Here is an 8,146-nt window from a genome sequence, read left to right as displayed (position 1 = left end):
CCGGTACACAATGAAAAACCATTGAAAGACGCTGCTCAGTTATTGGCTCTGGGTTGCTCGGGTTCTTGGCGAACCTGCAAGCCCTATATATCCCCACGACCAGAAGGGTCCAGTGGATGTAAAGGTATATTGCTTGCAAAAATCTGTCATACTTAGAAGAAGTTACAGGCAAAACGTTGGCACAAATGCCTGTTTCTTTCCACTCATTTTCAATTTTTCTTATTTTGAACTGTTAGTTTCTATTAAAAGAAACCTTGAAGGATCTACACAAATGTACCCTTGCTGAATTCAGAATTTTGTCTACTTTTCTGAAATGTATAGCTTTCCAGGATCCATTATTGGTTTCATACCCTTTTCTACCACTAACTGGAAGGAGGTAGAAAGCACAAAAAAATAGCAAAAATAGGCTATGTCCCAGTAAAATGTCAAAACTGTGTAAAATAGTTTGGTTTTCTGACAAAAGTGTGTCTGTCCCTAAAAGCTGGGAAGATGGTGATTTCAGCAGCACAAACCCTTTGTTGATACCCTTTGCAGTGAAAAAACACAGACGCTTTCTTCTGCAGCACTTATTTCCCCATTTAAAAAAACAAAACAATTTTGCTGTATTTTGGCTAATGTTTGGGTCCCCTCCAGGGAAAACAACAATCCCCATGATGTTGGAAGAAAAGGATGCAAATTTGGCATAGATACCTTATTTGGTCAAAAAGTTACAGGGGCCTAAGAGCAAACTACCCCAAATAGCCCAAAAAACGTTTACCACCGAAAGGGTTAAAAACATGCAAGTCTTTATCGGGACACATGCATGCATAGTGCATTCCACTCGGACCAGGGCCCAGCTTTCGCTTCTAAAGCGTACCGGGACACTGTGGCATCTCTGGGTGTATAGGTGCATTATTCTTCTCCATATAGGACTGAGGGCAATTCTGTTGTGGAGAGGATGATCCGTGACTGAAAGCAGTCCTTAACAGCTAGAGTATTAGGCACAGGGTGTAGTTGGATCCACCCCATATATGGGGTTCAGCGACTCTCAACAATCTCCCAAAAGGATCTCTGGGTGGCCGGACCCCATATGAGGTACTCTTTGGCATCAAAACGTTCATTCCAGATCTTCAAGGTCTAGACATTGTGGCAACAGACACGCCCTTTGACATAAATGATCGTTGTGCTGTCTTACAGGGCCTACAAAAGTTCCATTATATCCAATCCAATGAGGAGTTAAAAACGTCAGCCTCTGTGAGGATCAAGGAGAAACCATAACTTTCCAGACAGATTCCACAAGTTGGGGATCTTGTGCGGGAGAAGGTGGTGGCAAAGAAGGAGTTTGGCCCATCATACAGAGCACCGGTGCCAGTCCTTGGCATTCAAGGTACAAGAACTGTAAGCTTGCCACCGCTTCTTGTTTCTCAAGACAATCGTTTTGTCTCCATTGATAACATCAAGTTACATCATGTGGCCGATTACAAATGTAGGCCACAAGGAGTCCTTGGTAGTTTCCTAACTCCTCTTGCTACCATACAGGAAATTCCTCTACAGCTAGTGAGCACTACCGAAGGTGAGAACTTTCTTCAATTCATATCTGTATCTGCTACAACTGTCAGCAACTCGACTGAATTGAGTACCAAATTTACTACTGCATCTTCTGTAGCTAATGTTGTTTATACAGATCCACCACTCTTGGATTTTACCGATTCTTTAAACGCACCGGTGGCGCCAGTTTTTCGACAAACTGCTTCTCGTTATTATATGGGTTGAGATGATTTTTCTTCAGATTCTTTTGATGATTCTTCCGTTTTAGACACTCCTCCTGCACGGATCTGTGTTTTCTTTTCATGGCTGAAACACACTTATTTAGTCCCACTTGGGATATATGTTTGGATAACACTTTCCTTGGTATTTCTATTGCTGTGGATTGAATTTATGACAGTTTTTTCTTGCTGATTAATGGCCACTATCTTCTAGTACACTCTGCTACAGAACTGGCCAATGGGGTTTTGCCCCCCCCCCCCAATTCTTCTTCACATAAGCTACAAAGAGACTTGTCCCTCGTGAACATTTCAGCTGTTCCAGTAACTGACGGAATTGTTTGGGATAGAGTTCCTTATGACATATACTTTATATGTCATAAGGAATGTATGTTTTTATTCCTATGTATAGGATACATATGTATTTAGGGATTCTATGGGGGATGCAATAGTACCTGGGTTATATTCTGATTATTGGGATGTTGAAACTGTAAACTCAATGCTCTTGGAGCTGGAATATTTTACTGTTTTCGAATCAGAGAATTTGTACCTTAATTTTACTAACTATGGTGGGATGCTCTCTTACCACCCTTATGGACATTATTATTTATATAAAGCTAGAGTTCAATGCACACTTTTTAATTATACACAAAGGGAACATTGTCCAACTCCCTCACAGGTGAGTTTAAAAACATACAAAGATACATTTACATATTTTTCAGGATATGACAAGTCAGATTCAACGTCCTTTTATTTTAATCTTGTACCTACAGCACCAAACAAATATATGCTTACGCAAACCAAATTAATCTATATGGATTCATAAATTACAAAATTAGCTGTGAAAGGCTATGATTATTCAAAGGACAGCATTGATTTGAAATCCATTTGGGGTACAAAACTTGGCAGGTCCAGGGTACCAATACTTTATTTTGCGCCTGCATGATTCTAACTCGAATGATTTTTCGAAACAACACCATTCAGCAGACTACATGTCTAGGATTGGCTAATATTAAAGAAATGAATGTACCAACCATTCTTTCCTTTGCACTCTTTGAAAATTGGCAACATTTAACAAATTTCACTACTGACAAACTCAATAGTATGTTACAGAATGGTTATTGTGGCCAGAGGACACAAATGGATGTCATGCCCATTTTTTGAATTCCACACTGGGATGTAAAGCTAGCTGACCTGATACTCATTATTCCCAATTGCAACACTCAAGAATTTTTACTAACTATTCAGTGGGAAAATTGTGTCAACATTGGTTAGAACACTCTACACTATCTGCAGTGAAACAACATCTTTCTCTCCTATCGGAGGACATGGACCTATCTGATGTTCTGTTGGGTCCTAAATCTCCCCGTACAAAAAGATTTATTTATTCTACATATAATTAAGTTTGGAAATAGTCACCAATGGAAGCTGTTGCGCATATAAGACAAACTGATGAAGATAATTTGGATAAAGTGCTTGCTGTTGTTGATAATAGTATTAATACATTGTCTTCTCGCATTTACAATTTAAATACCATTGTGTCATCTGTTATTGATATCATGCAAAGTGACATGTCTTCACTGTACCATGGGCAAAGTCAGCTTAGATCCATCATGCAGTTTAGCTGGACCCTTCAAACCCTTAAAAATGGTCGCACTCCTTGGCGTTACCTTAATTCAAGCCAGAAATTCATGCCTTTCAATCTGACACGTAAACGACACATGCCAGGGTTGTATCAACGCGTAAAGTGATTTGATACACTGGGCATAATCAGGAATGTATGTCCTCCCAAAATTAAAAAAAAAACAGCAAAGATTGCAAGTTCTTAAGAGTAGAAGGAAGCTGTAACTGAGCACATTTCTCCAGAAAGTGGGGGGCCAACCCCCTTCCTTCATTGTTGAGTTCGTAACCCAAAAAGAGAACCGCCAAATAGGCAATATGCGACTTAGCAAAATTAAATTTGTATCCTAAGTTTGCAAAGGACAAGATGATGTCGTCAACACGCACCAGGGGCCTCATGTAGGTAAATAAATTTTACCGGTTCTTAAATACCGAGCCGTACCGAATCGGTAAATTAGAATCGGTAAGTTATATGTAGGTAAAAATTCGGTAAAAGTTACCGATTCGGTAACATTCGGTAATCACGAATCGGAATTCACCGAATCGGAAAATACCGAGGTGGTATTTACCGAATCGGAAAATACCGAATCGGTATGTACGGATTCGGTAAATAAAATCACATGACTTGACGAAACAGCTAATCCTGTGCAACGACAGCCCACCCAACCAGGAAGTGGCCACACCCAGGCAGGTGTACATAATTAGCCGACCCTGGAGAGGCTTTGAGTGCAGAGGAGAGGCAGGGAGCCGTTGCCTGTGCGAGCGGGAAAACGAACAGCATGTCCAGCCAGAGAACACAGAGAGACGGAGGGGAAAGGAGGAGGAAGCTGAAATTTAGCCCCAAGGAACTCCAGGTGCTGGTGGAGGAGGTGGTGAAGCAGCACCAGAAGCTGTTTGGTAGGCAATCCCTGCAAGTGCCTGAGGCTGAAAGGCGCAACATATGGCTGGCCATCCAGGCGCAGGTCAATGCTGTGGGAGTGACCCACAGGGACATTGAGGTCCTCAAAAAGCGCTGGTATGACCTGAGGATTGTAACCAAGAGGAAGATGGGCGACATCCAGAAGGAGGCCAGCCAGACCGGAGGTGGAACCAACAGGGCACCTGCCCTCACCGACCTGGAGGAGCTGGTGGCGGCCACAATCGAGCAAGAGAGCGTCGTGGGTCTTGGGGACGCCGACAGCTCTGCCAGAGCCGCAACACACCAAGGTAAGACGAAAGCACAGCAATGTAGCCCCCCCTACCCCTATCCCACATCCCCCATTGTGAAACGAGAATCACACTGCAGTCCACACGTGTCAGTGCAGACAGGCAATGCATTCCGGGAGATGTAGTCAGGGTAACATTAACCATGACGTAAATGTTACAGGGCAACAAGGCATGTCACGCACTCGAGGCACAAGGAGACAGAGGACATTTTGGAATGTGAAATGATTTATTGTGACGCTTGCAATGCAGCCCTTCGGGGACACTGAGCCAATGTTGTATTTCTGTCCACAGATGTGACATCATGCAGGACAGGGCATGCTGCAGGAGAGACGGCACACCGGCCACAAATATCACCTCTAGCCAGCACAAGTTCAGACCAGGGAGCAGGCCCACTGGCAGCCGCACCACCAACACAGCCAGCCTCGCCGCACCCAGAGCCAGCATCACCTCACCGAGAGCCAGCATCACCTCAACCAGAGCCAGCATCGCCACTCATGTTCGAATCACCGGCCACATCTCCGCTTGCAGGTGTGAGAATGAGGAGGCGTCCAGCAGCCAGGCTACGAGCCTTAGACACCTCGTCAGACGACAGCATGGGCCCAGAAGACCGCACCAGGCCCCAGGAAGGGAGCCATGCCACTGTGCCCCACACCTCACAGGCAGCACAGACGGGAGCAAGAGGGCGCCGCAGGTCGCGTGTCCAGAGTCCACCAGCACCCATTGACGGCCATGGTGTCTTCTTGGGTCTCGAGGGCCAAATGTTGAAACAACAGCGCCTGCAATCAAAGGCAGTCATGTCAGTCCAGAGGCACATGCGGGTGATGACAACAACATTAGTCAACATGGACAATAACATTAGCGGCATGGCTGCGGGCATTCGGGACATGTCCCAGTCAATCCAGCAGTTGTGCAGCAAATTAGATGCTGACATCGAAGCACGGCGCCGGGAACGCCAGAGAAGGGACACTACCAGCAGGGCACTCAACCGTCTGGCAACTGCGACTTCTCTACTGTGCCGGCGCTCTGTGACGATGCAGGAGGGCCTAACACAGTGCTGCAGCGACCTGTCTCGGGGGATGGTGCAGGTGACAAGTGCACTAGGGGTGCTATTGACTAGTCAGGCGTCGACAACTGCTGCAGGGGATGCTGCGGAGAGCATCGACACCAGCAGCAGGAGCAGCATCACACCCCCCGTCCCAGAAGCACGCAGGAGCAGCAGGCGGCTTGGGGTTGGCTCTAGTGAGGATGCACAGGCCGTGCAATCCACCACTGCAGCGCGTATGCGCAAACATTGATGTAGCCCTGCTTAGCCACTTCCCATTGGGTGACGTAACCCTGGACTTACTCCTTGTATAGATGGGATATTGCCAGATTGGCTTGTTCATGTGTTCATGGCGTGGTGCCACATTAAAACTACGTCATGACTTCTCACAACTCGCTGTGTCCCCTCACTTACTCAGAAATAGTTGCATGTGATCTCTGCCCGTCTCTCTCTCCCATCGATTGCAGTTGGCACTCTAGCTGCGTTGCCCTCTGGCTGGCCTGACTCATCCTCGTTGTCCTCAAAATATGTTAGTTCCACATCTGTACCTTTTTTCGTGGCAAGGTTGTGCAGCATTGCACAAGTGGCAATAATCTTGCAGCAGGTGATGGGTTTGTACTGGCGTGCGCCTCCGCTCTTGTGCAGGCAGCGGAACCTGCTCTTCAGTAGTCCAAACGTGCGCTCCACCACATTGCGTGTTGTTTTGTGTGCCACGTTGTATCGTCTCTCACTCTGGGTTGCTGGGTGTAGGTAGGGAGTGAGGATGAATGACCGGCATGCATATGCACTGTCGCCTAGATGAGTAAAAGGGAACCATCAGTAACATGCCTCTATACACTATGATTTGCAGGTTTCAAGGGGCGTCACTGTTACTTACCTAGCAGGTATCCCTCTCCGAATTCTCCGGCACTCAGTCGTGTGTAGATCCCACTATTCTGGAAGATGTAAGAGTCGTGGGTGCTCCCAGGAAACTTTGCAACAATATCTGTGATGATGTTCCCTGCATCACAGATCACCTGCACATTGATGGAGTGGGTGGACTTCCTGTTCCTGTAGATGTGCTCTGTGTCAGCTGGTGGACAGATTGGGATGTGTGTACCATCAATACAGCGGATGACATGGGGGAACTGTGCCATGTGATAAAAGTCTGTTTTTGTTTTCTGCAGTGCAGCCTGTGTGTTTGGGAAGCTTATGTAGTGGTGCATTCTCTGCATCATGGCATCCAGGAACTTCCTGAAGAAACGTGACAGGCAACTCTGGGTTACCCCACCCACCGCAGCTATCACCACCTGATAACTGCCGGATGCCAGCAGATGTAGGCTGCAGAGCACCTGCACATGTGGGGGTATGGCGTGCGCCCTTCTTATTGGCTGGTCCAGGAGTGGGTGAAGGTCCCTGATTAGGTCCATGATGGTTTCGGGGTGTAGCCTGTACCTCTCATGTATCTCTGCATCAGTCAGCTGGAATAGTGTGATGCGCTGTCTGTAGATGCGTTCCTCCCGTCGCCAAACCCTCAGTCCTGCTGCCTGTAGACGTAGGCGCCTTGCAATGACGTACATAGCGGCCATGTTGTCCACGCTGTTGCATTTTGGGATTGCTTATCTGCACTGTTGATGGTTACCACCTGCTTTCAATCCGTGTTAATTACCGACTCTTATTTACCGATTTTCTTGGATTTCTTAATTACCGAGTGCTCCTACATGTCATTTTAATTTTTACCACTTCATATTTACCACTTCATATTTACCGATTCGTTAATTATGTATTCGGTAAATCTGATTCGGTATTTTGGAATTCGGTAAATATGAATCGGTATTTACCGCCTCATATTTAACGAAAAGTGGTTTTTGGACTCCTACATCTCACTTGTCTGAATACCGGTCGGTAACGGCATATTTACCGAAAATCGGCCGTTACCGACCGGTATTTGGCTACCTACATGAGGCCCCAGATGCGGTATCAGTTTGTGATCAGTCAAATAAATGTCGTCGACGTAAGAGAAAGCATCAGGATCTATGTTGTGTAAAAGTGACACAGCACGCGCAGCAAACGCACCAGGGCTATTCTTATAGCCCATTGTCAATCTTGTAAATCTTTTCTGATTGCCGACCGAAGTAAATGCGGTCCAGTCATGGCTCTCAGGAGCCACATTGTGACTGTAAAATCAATTGGAAATGCCCAAACTGGTTTTATACTTTTTATGGACAATATTGTTTATTAACGCAGAGCTGTGAGTGTTTTAGATATTGGAAAGACAGGATTATTCATTGATTTAACACAGGGTTCAATTACACCCTGATATTCCAACTGGGCCAAAATATCTCTAAAGGACGCTTTCGCCTCGCGTTTGATCGGATATTGCGCCTGAGGCTGCCACATTGAACGCAAAAGGAATCTCATGTGCCGGAGAATCTCTATCCTAGCCAACCTCATTGCGATACACTGCCGGCTCTAGGGCTAAAGCCCATTTCGGTGCATAAGCTTGTTTAGTCTCATCAGAGACGTAACTTGAAAAACTGGGAATTATCTCGTCTTC

The sequence above is a fragment of the Triturus cristatus genome, chromosome 7 (genome assembly GCF_964204655.1).
Source record: "Triturus cristatus chromosome 7, aTriCri1.1, whole genome shotgun sequence".
Lineage (NCBI taxonomy): Eukaryota > Metazoa > Chordata > Amphibia > Caudata > Salamandridae > Triturus > Triturus cristatus.
Note: the sequence above shows the minus strand (reverse complement) of the source record.